The sequence below is a fragment of the Brachycentrus maculatus genome, unplaced genomic scaffold (assembly GCF_059751285.1).
Source record: "Brachycentrus maculatus isolate JH-2025_06_01 unplaced genomic scaffold, ASM5975128v1 h1tg000042l, whole genome shotgun sequence".
NCBI classification, from domain to species: Eukaryota; Metazoa; Arthropoda; class Insecta; order Trichoptera; family Brachycentridae; genus Brachycentrus; species Brachycentrus maculatus.
Genome location: NW_028280796.1, coordinates 1,357,588 through 1,374,862, shown reverse-complemented (window position 1 = coordinate 1,374,862; position 17,275 = coordinate 1,357,588). Strand labels below are relative to the sequence as shown.

Below are 17,275 nucleotides of genomic sequence, written 5' to 3'. Positions count from 1 at the left end.
GAACGACCATTTTCACGGTCAATTCAATTTATTAACGCTATAGTCCTTATTATAAATAGGTTCATAATATCGTGTGTAAAATATAATTTTTAAGATATATCGTATCGATTTTGAAAGTCAGGTCAGGAGTCGGAGTAATATAATAATAAGTACATATAAGCGATGTTAAAAGTATCAGTTGATCAATGAAACGAGTATGGTTGTTATGATAATTAAATGGTGATTATGTTTGCATTCACAGTTTTCTTCTAGCTTTAACCCATTTGAGGAAAAAAATATATGTTAACAATTTAACTATAAAAAAGGAAGAAAAAAACTTAATAGGCTGATATTTTAAGGGTAAGTGGAGTAGATACACTAGGAGTAGGGACTTTTAAGGACGCTTCAAGTGTACCAAGAAAAACTTTAGCCAAAAGTTTTTTTAAAGTTTAACCTATAACAAATTACATACGGTGACAGATCCTATAATAAAGATACTGTTTTATTGCATTTCGTTCATTCAAACCCTCATCTGCACCCGGTGGTGTATAGGGCACTGCATCATATAAACGCAGTGTTATCTTGATCGTTAACACATGAAAGAAATGTGATCAGCCTTCCGCTTCAGGTAACTGCATTATTTATTGCATTCATTTAATTTTGTTATTTTTTTCGTAAATAATGAGAACTAAATTAATGCTAACTAAATTAATAAATGAGATCAAACAGTATCTCGATTTTAGGATCCGTCACCGTATGTGATTTATTCCCGAAAAGTGCTATCCATTTCTTACCGTATTGATGCAACATAAAACTTTGAGCTGAAGACGACTCAAGGAAATCATTTACTGAATGGATTTTCAGGAAATAAAATACAACTTTATTTACGGGAATTGTCTCAACTTCAATCATTTAGACATATTTTTATAGATTTCTTGTTTTGAATAGGGGTTTAACGGATTGAATAAAAAATGTATATCGATATAACCTTAATCCAATATCCCAAAATGAGTCATAGAAAATACTTATCGGGAATAATATATGGGTAACTTTTGTATGTAATACGTTCAAATCAATTCACATATTGTGTTTCTTTGTTTTAAATATAAAATTCTAAATTATTTATTACGTGTACCATACTTTTCACATTTTAAATTTTATGGAAATTTTTCCCACTATCATTAATTATGAAGTATTTTTGGTTTTTGTTTTTTACCGATTATTAAAAAAATCTATTATTTTTTTAATTGAATATACCTATGATTAAATAATTATTTTATGAAGACCTCATAAAGTTTCTCATTACTTTTTTTTACTACAGCCTTAATTAATAGGACAGAAAAGGTTAAGAAGAAAAAACGGGATTTCTAAAGTTCATACATATATCTTTTAAATAACGTCAAACATACAAATTCATGTTGTACAAGAATGATAAAATATGCCTGACTACTTCACGTTACTACGCAAAAATAAAATATCCGATACAACCCGTAATTTTTGTCCGTGACCGTGTCCGCAGAGTGGGAGTAAACGATTCACAGTGTTCACAGCAATTTGGTGAATCATCATCGCAAGTAATGATACTATTTTATGGCAATCGCACCATCGGGTCCGTTAGCTCAATAGGTTAGAGCACCAAGCTCAAATTGAAATTTGGAGGTTGGAGGTTCGAATCCTCCACGGACCAATTCTTTTAAGTATTTTATTTTTTTAAAGTTTTTTTCCAAAACATTTATTTTTTCATTGAAAATGCGTTTTTCCCTATCCTTTTTATTGCTACGTCATTAATTAAGTATTATATCGAGACACTTTGTAAGTTCTTCACGAAAACAAAAATTTAATAAAAAACAAAGTAGTCAATGTCTTTTTAAAAAACTAAAACGATAAGTAAATTAATCGAAAACAAAAACCAAGATACAAAAAACAAGAACAATGAGCGATGTTTTAATGAATTTAATTGAATAAATTTGCATTGAAAAAGCTCCTTTTTGATGTATTTACATAGTCTAAGTAAATTGATTGCTGATAAAAAAAGAACAAAATAAGAACAAAAGTAAACTAGAAACTTTAAATAAATAAATATACAGAACAAGAAAAACTACTACAGTATCATAAATAAATATCAATAGATGATTTTTTTTAAATATTTAAATGATTCACTCGTTTTGAAACGATTCGTGAATTGACATGTGGACAAGTACCATATATCGAGATACGAGTATATGGTGCTTATCGTATGATGAGAATGATATCGTATAATGAATGAGCACGAAGATAGGATGGGAAAAATTATGCGCTGTTTGCAAGCTGATACCTTATCTTAAAGTCAATTGATTGAATATTATTTTTATCTAAATGATATTTTTATTTGAGTATTATATATATATATATATATATGTAATAAAATAACTAGGTACCTACCTATACATTTTATTAAGTACTTACAAAAAGTACCTACATAAAACAGTTCAACCACCAGATGCCGCATGCGTCGCTCAGGAGAAAACAAAAGACTTACGATAATATTATTAACTGTCAGAATCAGATAGATAGATAGATAGATAGATATAAAAATTATTGTAAAGATTAATTAAGAATAAACTTATATTGTCGTTTCTTTAATTACAAAGCAACACATTGTTTATTTTATTATTATACACCCACTTTACATATTATTTACACTTAATTTTCAAAAGGAAAATATTACCACGTTATAAAACGACAATTTTGTTAATTGGAAATGGATGATGAAACATTAGATGTATTAAAACAATTACTACAATATGTTCGGAGTGAGAGAGAAAAATTAGAAGATGATCAAAGAAAACGATTAGAAGATAATCAAAGAAGACGTGGAAATCTAAGAACTAGTGATAAAATTAAAGATAAAAGTCCATGTAAGATTTGTGAAAATTTAAATAAGGGAACTCGATATCACTCTGAAGCAACGTGCTGGTTTAAAACAAAAGAGGATGATAAGATTAATAATAAAAATGAAGATTTACAAATTACACAGAAACAGTGCTTGAAGAATGAAAATAAAAATAATGTGGAAAAAATTTCTACAAAATATAAAATAAAATATACTCCAGAAAAGAAAAATTTCGAAGCAGATTGTATGAGCAGGAATCCAGTATTAGAATCGAAGGAAAATGCAGATGAACAATTAAAAGTTGTAAATTTGGTTAAATTACAAGATAATTTAAAAGATCAGAATAAAAATAAAGACATACAAATAACACAGAAACAGTGCTTGAAAAATGAAAATAAAAATAAAGTAGAAAAAACTTCTACGAAAGATAAAATAAAATATTCTCCAGGAAAGAAGAATTTAGAAGTAGATTGTCCAAGCAGGAATTCAGTATTAAACTCGAATGAAAATGCAGATGAACAATTAAAAGTTGTAAATTTAGTTAAATTAGAAGATAATTTAAGAGATCAGAATAAAAATGAAGCAATTCAAAAGAAAAAAACAAATGGATTGAAAAAAAACTGTGTCTACTTTAAAAGGGTCAAGAAGAAAAAAAAAAAGAAAGAAAAAAAAAAGAACGAAAAAAAAAAAAAACTTTATTATATCACTAAACTTATACAAGAAGATGATCCGGAGGACGAGTGAAAATTTTACTATGAATTTTCATCCCCAAGGGGGGAGATGTAATAAAATAACTAGGTACCTACCTATACATTTTATTAAGTACTTACAAAAAGTACCTACATAAAACAGTTCAACCACCAGATGCCGCATGCGTCGCTCAGGAGAAAACAAAAGACTTACGATAATATTATTAACTGTCAGAATCAGATAGATAGATAGATAGATAGATATAAAAATTATTGTAAAGATTAATTAAGAATAAACTTATATTGTCGTTTCTTTAATTACAAAGCAACACATTGTTTATTTTATTATTATACACCCACTTTACATATTATTTACACTTAATTTTCAAAAGGAAAATATTACCACGTTATATATATATATATATATATATATATATATATATATATATATATATATATATATATATATATATATATATATATATATATATATATATATATATATATATATATATATATATATATATATACATATATATATGTATATATATTTATATATATATATATATATATATATATATATATATATATATATATATATATATATATATATATATATATATATATATATATATATATATATACATATATATATGTATATATATTATATATATATATATATATATATATATATATATATATATATATATATATATATATATATATATATATATATATATATATATATATATATACATTTATATATATATTTAAATATATATATATATATTTATATATATATATATATATATATATATATATATATATATATATATATATATATATATATATATATATATATATATATATATATATACACATATATATGAATATATATATATATATATATATATATATATATATATATATATATATATATATATATATATATATATATATATATATATATATATATATATATATATATATATATATATATATATATATATATATATATATATATATATATATATATATATATATATATATATATATATATATATATATATATATATATATATATATATATATATATATATATATATATATATACATATAAATATATATAAAGATAATAATTTAAACATGTTGAGAAATCAATGTAATTACTCAGTTTACAACGACATTACTTGAACCGATGGCAGGTTGTAAGCCCTGTAAACGCCCAGAGTTTGTTAATCTCTTTTCAAAAACTTGTTATACTTTCTGTTTATTTTTAACCCCAGTACATAAAATACAAAGATGAAGGAAAAAAATCTAGAAGGAAAGTTTGCACAAAACATTCCACAGTATAAACATAATGTATGTATTTTATATTGCAGACACATTCTGCCTGCACTTTGTTTATCTATCTTGGATCATATTGACTGCCAGTTCGGTATTCCTCGTTGGTGCTGCTAGTATCTTTCCGCAACAATGCACGGAGCGCATCAGTTTAAGCAGAAGATATCGAATCTCTAAGGGATGGTGTGCTGCGGATGCATTTTAAAGTAAACCAACATTTTTCTTTTTGGACTCGTCTCTTGAACTTTATCAACAAAAACGTCTTTTCAAAAATGTGTTTTCACCAAGACGGCACACGATTTTCAAAATAATGTATGTAACACGTGTATAATACTTGTAGCTACTATGAGTTAAACTTTAACCAATACTTAACTCTAGATATTTATATCTAATAAAAAGAGTGGAATACACTTTAGCGGTACTTGTTTTTAGAACTTCATCCCTATGCCTAAAACATTGAAAAACACAGAACATTATCTTTATGAAAAAAAAATGTAAGCAAACACCTAGTTCTTTTAAAGAAGTCACTTTTTAAATCAATTACTGGATTCGATCTTTCAAGTTTAATAAATATATATGTAATATAACCAAATGTGTTGACTGATTGCCGTCAATCACGCTAATCAATGCAAGGGTTTATTTTTTTCCTGTATTTCGATATGGGTTATTTATAAAAAGATTTTTTTTATAGCTACTCAACAGAGATGATATTTTAACATATCGCTCACTCCTTTCAACAACGTCATATATCAAAAATCGTAAATTTTTAGTTGTGCATGTTTTCGGAATGTCTAGAAAATGTACTATATCCCAGCAAAAGCGGCATATTTTTAACTTAATATTTACCCGCTACAGGGCAGAAAGTGTTGTTTATGGAATGTGAAGACAGAGTATTGTTGAATTGTTTTGTTAAATTTATTAAATATTTTTGATATGGAGAAAAAACATTCAGACTTTACTTAAAAAGATCTGTTGCACAATAAAAAAATCAATAAGTGGCTTGATATTTATTTTTAAAACATTTTAATATATTTTTAAACTTTAAAAACGATCTCCTGAAAAATCAAGTTTTTTTATATATGTTGTTGTAATGATTAACAACCACGCAAGTATTATTTTTAAATAAAATATCATACATAAGTTATTATTATGCTTCAGTTAGAAGATTAACTGCAACGAGAGGTCAAATAAAAAAAGTTAATAATATTTTTTTACCAACAAAGATAAAAAAGAATATGGAAGTCCAGGCCTTACAACCAGTCAAAAGTTGGTGTAAGTAATCACTTTATACGCATGTTTAAACATTATGACATCCACCGTTTTACGCATGTTTGAAACCATATACTAAATGCCTCTTATAATCTCTGGTCGTAAACCCTGTAAATACTAAGCATCCACATTGTTTCATCTATGTTGAAATATCAAAAATATATATATACATATAAGAACGAAAATTTGAACACATTTAAAATCTCGTAAAAAATCATATCGACTTAAAGAAATTGAATGATTTAAAAAAAAACTAGCGAGGTATGTGTTGTAATAGTAGAACGAAAATAATTCAATATTTTAGTTTGAAACATGTTTTGGTAGAACGGAGCTGGTCCTAAGTAGATAAAAAAATCCTCTTTTTTTCATTTCCAATGCTAAAGCCTAGATTTTCTTTGTTATTACGGAACAAAAGAAAAGAGTATATTTTTAATGTTGAGTCTCGAGATGTTTGAGAATCTCTCCCGGTAATAACGTTAAAGTACGAACTATCAGACTAGCATCAATGCTCTCCGGGGATCTGGATCGGATAAATTTGAGATCAACGTTACCACCATCTCTCCATTCTTGAAAGCCATTTGTTCTGTACGATGGTCCGCAGAGCATATTTCTTGGGTACATTTAGTGGCCAATTTGGTAGGCTGCAGCCTCCAAAGAAAGAAAATATGCTGACATTTGTGACGACATTTTCTATGTTTTTATTTATGTAATTTTGTTATGAAATTTCGCCAAGTTTTGGTTATTTAATTTATTTTTTTAAAACTTTATTATTTGTGTTCCAGTCTTGTTAACCTAAATCCCAAGTCCCAAAATGAGAAATATAAATTACTCATCTGGAATATTATATAATATATATGACTAATGTTTGTGATATGTTTCGAAAAATAAATTAATGAGTTTTACACGGTTAATACCATTATTTATAACAATCTATTTGAACACGTAATTCAAAATCCCTATGTGAAGTACCATTACCACAAAGTGATTAAAAGACATAAAAAAAAAATGGTTTTTTATTACAACATTTTGAGTGTGTCCAAATACTTGAACACAAATCTGGATCATCTCCAATACGAAGTTATTTTATTCATTATTTTTTTACATCTCAACATATATGAAGAAAAATATTAATAGGCTGAGCGTTTACAGGGCTTATAACCGACATAGGCTGGTTGAAGTCATCACTTTACATACGTGTAACATTCACTCATTCTACCCATGATTGACAACCACACAATTCAAATTCTTGCAACTTCTATATATTGAATATTTTGAATCAATTCGAAACACAGTTCTTATATCGAATAGATCATTAAGTGGATTTTTAAGCAAGGCAAATAATTAATTTTGCATTTTAAAAATACTTGATCAAAATCATAAAATCATGCCGAAACTTGGTATGAGTACATTATAATTCGGAAAAATTTAATTTTTCATTCATAATAAAGCATTCAAAAGTTATTATAATGATTCGTTTCTAAGATTACATTTATTACAAAGATCGAGACATTTCCAATGGTAGAAACAGCGGTATTTTGAATCTACTTCCTTCCTAGAGCATAAGGGTTGGGGGAGGATTTTACAAAAGCCTTAGCACAAATTGCAGCAAATTTCAAACTGGCTTTTCGCCAAACTGTTTGGTCACGATTGTGTTATAGCTACAGCTCTCTTAAATAGACCTGCATCGTTAGTAACGCGAAGATATTGCAGCTTTAAACTTTTTGGGAAGCATACGGTCTAAAGCCTTAATAGCCGGACTGACCACGTGACGCGAATCGAAAGTAAGACTTATCTACCACATTTTGAGTGTGTCCAAATACTTGTTTACAAACCTGAATTATCTCCAATTATAGGAGTCATTTTTCATATGATTTTTGACGTCTCATCAAAGATAAAGAAAAATATGGAAGTATGGGCATTTACGGGGCATTTTCATTTTACCAATAGCTGTCTCTAGTGAAGTTCTAGTGATTCAAGAATAATGTTCTTTCAAATAACCATTCTTTCTTTACTCATACGTTGTCACATGCCCAAATCATCTCAACTCACCTTCCATTTGCAAATTTTTGAGTGAGTCCAAATACATGTTCATAAATCTGGATTATCTCCAACTATCTGAGTTATTTTTCATAAAATATGAGTTATTTTTCATTTCACAAATAGATGTCTCTAGTGAAGTTCTAGTGATTCATGAAAAATGTTTCGAAATTGGATCATATACATAGAACTTTCAAGAATTTGGGTAGTATGGTTGTCAATAATGGGTAGAATGGGTTGATGTTACACGTGTGTAAAGTGAACATTTAAACCAACCTATGACGGTCGTCAGCCCCGTAAATATCCAGACTTCCATACTCTTCTTCATCTTTGACGAGATGTCGAAAAAAATGTAAGACTTATGCCCTATGTTTTGGTCATACCAAAATGTTAAAATTTTTATGAAATTGAAAATGTAAATCATACTGCTTTGAAATTTTGACAGCGTTGCAATTAAATATGCGAGAATTTATATCTGTGACTGGTGTTTAAACTAGAGATAGGTTTTTTAAATATTTTATTTTCCAAAATAAGATCGTTTCGAATAACATTAACTCATAGCAACGTGTAATTGTAAAATCGTATTATTGAAAAAAAAAGGATTAGATAAATAGTTTCACAATTTTCATAATTATCATTTATAAAGGAATAACCCGCAAAGCCTCTATTTTTAGAGCCTTGTCTGCAGATATGAAAATTAAGAAAATGTGAAAAATACATCACAAACACACAGACCAATTAAAAATAAATATTTCTTGAATTTATTTTGCAATTGGCGGGAATCGAACTAGCGACGCCAGTTTCGCAGTTGTTTGTCTACCCAACTACGCCACGGCGCCAGTCTCATGTTTTTTTTAAACATCGTGTTTGATCGCAAAAGAGTATTAAAAGTCTACTTAATCGAAGGGCATGTATGACTAGATGTATGGACGTGAAATAATCTAGGAGTGTATGTCGGGACAGAAGTGTGTGGCGTTCTATCCTCTCTGCCTGCCCCTGCAGAGAAACGGCGTAATGGTAGTAGTAGTATTTGACCGCAATGGCAGTTCCATCTGTTTGTTGAATATAACAGCAACACAAGCAAATCTAAGGATTGCTCAAAATCTGTTTTTAACCACAAATTTATATAATGCACATATTTCCTTATTGTGTTGAACTTCTGAAACATTTCATTGTATAGTTTAAGCCTATTCACAATGAAAAATCCTTTTTTGGAAACCTTCCTGAATCGGGGATTGATTCAAAGACGAAAAAATAACTTTGGTATTTCGGATAAGGATCTCCTCCATTGTGTCCTTTGAAACATTAAATTTATTCCTCGAGATTGTGAAAGGCTGCGTCTGTGGTTGGGCCGTGGTATTTTAAGGCTGTTGTAGATAGGGGTATAAATGTCACACTTTTAAAGAGACTGTCTCCACTTCAGAAAATCTTGAAGTTTTTCGATGAAATTCAGCCCCTAGAGGTAAAATGATGTGCTTTATATTTGAGGTTTTCCCATGGAAGACGCCAGACAATGCATTGAAAATGTGATTTATTTGCTTCAACCGATTCACAGCGTGTTTGATCTTGAATATAAAGCCGATCTACGAACAGCATCTCGAGGTAAGTAACTTTTTTTTCTCAATAAAATGTAACGAGAAAACATTGTTTTAACAAACTATTTATTTGTTTAATATTATTATATTTAATAAGCAAAAAATTTTGTAAGGTGCAACTTTTACATTATTATTATATATATGTACACACATATATGTACGAGTAAAAGGTATACTCTTACGTTTAATTACTGAAAATGCGAGTATTTTAACACTAAAATTAAAATTTGAGTATTAATGTAAATAATCAAATTATGTAAGTGTAATGAAATAACTTTATAGTATTTTTCTACATATTTTATTTGGCAAGTGACCGAGTTTCATAGTAACCAATTTTGACAGATTTATGACGTCGATTACGAAAAAATCTGGATACTGGTCAGATATAATATATGTGGAAAAAACTAAATGATGACAGTTTTACAGATAAAAGTTTTATTGTATAAAAAGAGATGTCAGTACTAAACATAAATCTAATAACAAAGCAAAAATTAACTTAATTTCGTAGATTATAATTTTATTAAAATTATAACAAACAATATGATGCATTTAGGTAAAATGTATAATATTTAAGGTATAAAACATGATTTAACAAATTGTTCGTAATTTTTTTAAAAGTTTATAGCCTAACAATTTAAAAGTAATTTAATATGGTTATTGTACATCGTGTATTGAAAAAAATACTCACGAGAATAAATAACAAAAAATATTGCTACTTTTTCGATAAACCGGATATAAATAAACGAAGAGCACAAAAATAAGGGTTTATGAGTGGATTGGGGTGCACGAATTCTTATTAAATTTGTTTTACCAGAATTTATTCCCCAATAAACCGTTGAGTATTTCTTGAGTACCTGCACCTATATATTGAGCGAAAAATCTCGCAATTTTCCTAAGTACACGAAACAATTTTGTTTCTGTTTTATTATTTTTAAATTACAGGGAAAACAATAAATAACTCGGGGAAATGGAGCAGAAATTAAGTACTAAGAATTCCGGTGTTTTTTTAAGGCTTGGAACGTATACGTAGAGCATATGCCCCAGACAAAATAAATAACTCTACAAAAAGGTCCTATTATAATATCATATTTTGTGAGGCACGTGCTCGATAGCGATTTCATTTCGATATTTAATAATTCGAAAGCACTAAAAATGAGTCGTTTATTTTCAAACATTATATGTCATAAATATTTTTTTCTGCTTCCTTCACGTTATTTGTATTCTTTCCACACTCAATTTAAGGTATACATAGCAGACCTCAGATATTTTTCATTTGATAGATATCAATAGATGAAAAAAATCATAATTTTTTTTCATTCAATATTTAATTCATATTATTTAAGATTGCGATTTGTAAACAAAGATATTTTATTTATTATTCAGTTAAAACTGAATATATATGGCGAATGTGAGAAGAAAAACAGAACGAGGACGACCGAAAAAGAAATGGCATGATCAGATCAATCAGAACCTAAAATCTGGAATCGGAGGGCATGTATGACTAAATGTATGGATGTGAAGGAGGCGAGGAGTGTATGTCAGGACAGAAGAGTGTGGCGTTCCATCCACTCTGCCTACCCCAGCGGTCAAACGGCGTGATGGTAGTAGTAGTAGTTGTAGTTAAAACTGTGTCAGTTTGATAACATGCCATTTTATTCGAGATAGTTTTTTTAGATATTTTTAATAAAAATCTATCAGCGGAAGGTAAACTGGCAGTACACAATGGAGTTCTGGTTCCAACCCTTATGTATGGAAGCGAAGCATGGAGTTGGCAAAAGAAGGATGAAAGCAGACTGAATGCAGTCGAAATGCAATCGCTCAGACGAATGTGTGGCAAAACGATGTTTGATAGATGTTCGAATAATGAAATAAGGAAAGAATGTAAGACTGAGATAAGCATTATCGATAAAATTAAGAAAGGTGTGTTGAGATGGTTTGGACATGTGGAGCATATGAGTGAAGAAAGAACGGTTAAACAAATTTATGAGGCGAATGAGTTGGAAAAAGAAGCAGAGGACGACCGAGGAAAACTTGGCACAATCAGGTATGTCAAATACTTGAAAGCGGCCGGGTCAGGAGTCGTAATAATCGTCGGGTATGTATGAGGAGATGCATGAATGTAGAAGAGGCAAAGAATGTTTGCAAAGACCGAGTGGTTTGGCGTTCGATTCTCTCTGCCTACCCCTACGGGGAAGCGGCGTGATGGTAAGTTAGTTAGTTTTAGTTTTAACGTAATAAAGAATAAAGAGATATTTTTCAATTTTAAGTTAAATTTGTGTCATTGTGTGTGAGTTTGATGGCGTGCCAAATAGACAAAGATTCAATCAAATACTCTTGAATTTACCTGAAAAATGAAAAGTTTTTTTTTTAATTGTTCTAGTAAAGAGTCGAGTAATGGCCCCATGAAACAAAATATGATTTTTAGATCAAACTTTTTGTAATCTTATTCTAGTGGTTCTCTTCACAGACATTCTTCATGAACTACTATTGTAGAACTATTGCATTTTCACTAGAGACATTTATTGGTGAGATGAATTTCATCATCCCAAAAGAAAAAAATGACGACTATTTCATTGGTTAGACGAAGAAGTTATCGAAAATAAAGTTCACCACACCCACAAGTCGCACGATGTATATATTAATTTATGATACATTCTTACTACCTTATCCGCCCCTAATGAAGCATAGAGCAATATATCATATATACGAAGTGTTATCTTCATCGTAAAATATATTAAACAAATCGAAACTGGGGACTCCAGTATGGTAGCCAAATGTGCTGACCAATATACTACGGAAGCGGATAAAACATATGATGTCTTGCAATAATTATGGTAGATTTTTATTTATTGATTTGGCATTTAATTTTTTAGAATTCCATATAATTTTATGTATTAATTGTTTTTTTTTTTTTTTATTCATTTAATATATTTACATTTTTATTTATAACATAATAACATTTGAATCATTTATACATATGTAGAACTTTTATATTTCGATTCGCTGTGCCTCTCCATAAAAGAGTCTGTGCTCTTGTGCTTGGAAAGGGACTTACACTCGTGGTTTAATGTTATATAATAAAAGATATAATAGTTTTTTAATATATTTTTTTAAAGATTTAAATGTATAGAGCTTTAATTTTTTTCTTGAGGATTTTTATATCATCTATTTTTTTTATTTCTTTAGGGAGTTTATTGAAATGTTTGATTGCCAAATATTTGAAGTTTTGCTGAAATTGCTTGGTGTTGCATTTTGGAATAGAAAAATCGTTTGAGAATCTCGATGATAAATTCTTTGTTAAATTTAAATAGTTGTCACCCTTTAGTATTTGAAAAACTGCGGTTTTTTTATAAATGGATTCTATATTTGGGACTTGAAATTTTTTAAATAATAATTTTGATGGAAATATGTTTTTTTTTTCAAGATGACTTTAATTATGGTTTTCTGTACTATTTTCACTGAGTTCAGTATGTTGTTGTATGAGCCTCCCCATGCAATAATGCCATATTGTAGTAGTGAGTGAACGATAGCATAGTAAACTCTTTTTAGGTTGTCGATGGTTAGTATGTTTCTGATTCTAATGAATATATATATGCATTTTCTTATTCGTTTTACTAGTTCATTAATGTGACTATGGTATTTCAAATGTTGGTCTATTATAACACCTAGATATTTTATTTCTTTTTTTGGACATAAAACAGAACATAAGTTTTTGCAATTTGAATCCCTGCAGTCACCATTGTGAATTGTAATTTTTATATTTGTCGGTATTTTGAGTTTATGGATACAAAATGGGATAAAGAATGTTTTATCTGTATTTAGGGATAATAGATTATTGTCAAACCAGAATTTTAGGATTTTCATGTCCTTATTTGCGCGATCATTTACGGTATTCCAGTTGGGTCCGTTTATAACTATTGCGGTGTCGTCAGCATAGGATATTATGTTACCGCTGATGTTTTGGTGAAATATGTCGTTGACGTAGATGATAAATAGTAAAGGGCCTAAGACTGTACCCTGAGGTATACCGAAATTACTAGTAAGGGGTTGGCTATAGGCTTCATTGATTTTGACAATTTGGGTTCTTTCGAGAAGATAACTCTGGAAAAGTTTTAAGGCTTTACCCGTAATTCCGACAGATTTTAGTTTTAATAGAAGTTTATCATGAGAAATACTGTCGAAAGCTTTTCTTAGGTCGACAAATATTCCTATACAGTTGAGTGATTTATCGAGAGAATCTTGGATGATGTATGATAGTTTGGCAATTGCATCTTGTGTGCTTCTTTTTTCCATGAATCCATATTGGTTTTCATTGATTATATTAAATTTATTTACATATGTGGACAGTCTTTTTTTAATGATTTTTTCAATGATTTTACCTATGTTTGATATGAGAGATTTAGGTCGGTAATTTGTGACTGATTCTGGATTTCCAGATTTGTAGATGGGGATGATAATGGCTTTCTTGTAAATTGAAGGGAATATACCGGTTGTGAGGCTAAGGTTTATGATGTGTGTCAAAGGTTTAGAGATTTGTTTTTTTATGAATTTTAATGTATTAACAGAGTGTCCGTCGTATCCCGGGGCAGATCCTCCTTTCATATTTGTTATGATTTCTTCAATTTCCTCCTGGGATGTTATTTGTAATGATGCTAATATATTATTGGAAGTTGGAGTATCTGTTTTGAAAATATCGGAATTAGTTTGAGTAGGGATTTTTTGCGCTAAATTTTTACCAACACTGGCAAAAAAATTATTAAACATATTAGCAGTTTTGTGAGGCATTTCTAAGCAATGAATTCGTGAATTTTCGTTTGAGAGGTACATTATTTTTTTTTGCTGGGGGTGTTTTTTATCGATTATATCATTTATTATATTCCACATTCTCTTACTGTCATTTTCTGCAAAATCTATTTTTGTTTTGTAATATTTTTCTTTGGTATTTTTGATGAGAAAAAAAGTTTTTTTCTATACAGTTTAAAATATTTTTTTAGGCTTTCGTTTTCGGGATTTTTTCTAATTTTTTTTATTAGACATTCTTTATGTCTTATAGACACAATAAGTCCATGCGTAATCCATGTTAAATCAAATACATTTTTTTGAGTCTACTGAGTTGTATTTTATTGTTTAAAAAAAACACATAAAAATTAATATTGTGACAGTTGTTTTGCCTAGTTATGGCATTTTAAAACGAATGTTTGAAATCGTTTGAAAATGCCATAACTAGGCGAAACAATTAATATTTTTTTGTGATTTTAAACAATCAAATACATAAAATATGGTTGAAGCATCGCTCACTCCTTTCAAAAACGTCATAAATAAAAAATCGTCAATTTTCAGTTATGCATGTTTTCAGAATGTCCAGAAAATGTACCACATCCCAGCAAAGAAGGCATATTTTTAACTTAATATTTACCCGCTACCGGGTAAAAAGTGCTGCTTTTGTATTTTGAAGAAAAGGTGTTGTTTAATATTTTTTTTTAATATACTAAATATTTTTCAAATGGAGAAAAAACCTTCAGATATTACCTAAAAAGATTTGTTGCACAGTAAAAAGTTCAATAAGTGGCTTGATATTTATTTTTAATACATTGTATTATATTTTTAAACTTTAAAAACGTTCTCCTGAAAAATCAAGTTTTTTAATTTATGACGTTCTTGAAAGGAGAGAGCGATATATGGTTTTCGTTTATAATATAATAACAATTTTAATCTGCTAAAATCTGGCACTTACGTTTGATTTTACTGCTACGACATCAAAAATGTCAGACATTAAACAAGAGCTTTCAAATATGTAAATAAGTTAATATTGGAAGGCAAGTTTTAAGATCAATCAAAATCACTTAAAGACTAATGAAACACCTTTAAAGCGTTGGTCTTTTTAAACATCTATTGCATATTCTGAACTCAAATAAAAGCACATTTGAATGCCGACTTGAAGTTACGGGGTTAGGTTAAACAGCATAATAGGTATTCTATATCAAGCTTTCGGGATTTTCCCATCGGAGAAAAGCCGTTTATTCCTCACATACAGGCATCTTAAAGAACAAGTTCGCAGAAATATAAGGTCGTAGGCGGTATTCGAGAGATTTATAGGCCTGCAGATAACTTACGAACAAAAGAAATTCCTGATTTAGCAGCGAAAATAAATAAAGAGGGAATAACTCTTTCTCCCTTAACCTGATTCTTGTAAATATATTACTTTTTAATTTTGATAGATTATACTCACAATACAACGAATCGCAATTTGTACGTACATATTTTTTTATAAGTTTTATACTGGCGTTTCTTGGTGGAACTGCATTTTATAGAATAAAATAACAACCATGTAACTTTTTCAACATGAGTTTTATTTGACCAGCAACCGGGTTTCGTTGTGACCGACATCATCAGGCTGGTTGAGGCTAGACAAATTGTATGTTATATACACAACAAGGCAGGAGTTGAACACCATAATTTTATATAAATTCATAAAATTATATAAATTCATCACCAGTCTGATGATGTCGGTTACGACGAATCCCGATTTCTGGACAAGTAAAATTCTCGTGGAAAAAGTTACAAACTTGTTTTTTATTCCATACACTATTTTGTAAGACCATGGCTTTTTCACTATATCACGAGTATTTTAATAACATTTACATAGATACTGCTGAGAACTCACCCATGAAAAAAATGTCGATTTTACAATATATTTTATGTATACTAAACCTGACTAATTGACCTATCACGCCGCTTTCCATCATGGGTAGGCAGAGAGAATAGAATGCTACATGAACTTTCCTTGCAAACAAACTCTCTTATATATCTTAGCATATTCGTGCATCTACTCATACTTAACCTGCCGATGATTCCAACTTCTAACCAGGCGACTTCAAGTGTATTGAGTATTTGAAAGAATTGATCATACTCGGTCTTGGCTCCAGTGAATTCATACATAAAGCGTCATGATAAATGTATGAGTTCCAAAAATCTGGATTTGTGAACAAGTATCTGGACACACTCAAAATGTTGTAAATAAATTATCTGGTAAAATTATAATCTTAAATAATAAAATGAAAAGGTTTTTTTTCCGGCGTTTCTCATGTATATATATATATATATATATATATATATATATATATATATATATATATATATATATATATATTGTTTATATATATATTTGGAAGTTCATAACCCCTGTAATACCTTAACTACTTTATTTTTCTTAATCCATGTTGAGATGTCATATTTTTAAGGTTAATTCGTGTATCATATTAATTCTTTTAGATTGTTGATTTATTTTTTCGTAAAAAAACATTTTGAATTATTTTGAAGTTTCCTAAACAAAAGGTTTCCAAGAAAATGGAGTTATGAAATGGAGAGAGAAATTGATCCATCTATTTTAATTAATTAATTTTCATCCAGAAAACAAAAGCTTTCTTTCAGAATTTGTGATTGTTATTTATTCTAAATAAGGCTTCAAACGGATCAATTTCTTAGTTCCA

At 28.9% G+C, this 17,275-nt stretch overlaps 1 protein-coding gene and 1 non-coding gene across 2 annotated transcripts in view; one reads left to right on the top strand and one right to left on the bottom strand.

The window, feature by feature from the left end:
• Positions 1-17,275, bottom strand: part of LOC148312380 (uncharacterized) — a 94,468-nt gene that overhangs the window by 6,003 nt on the left and 71,190 nt on the right. The window lies entirely within an intron of this gene.
• On the top strand, positions 1,588-1,666 carry TRNAL-CAA (transfer RNA leucine (anticodon CAA)). The gene is given in 2 exon segments: positions 1,588-1,625; positions 1,631-1,666. It is a non-coding gene; the product is annotated as a tRNA-Leu (tRNA).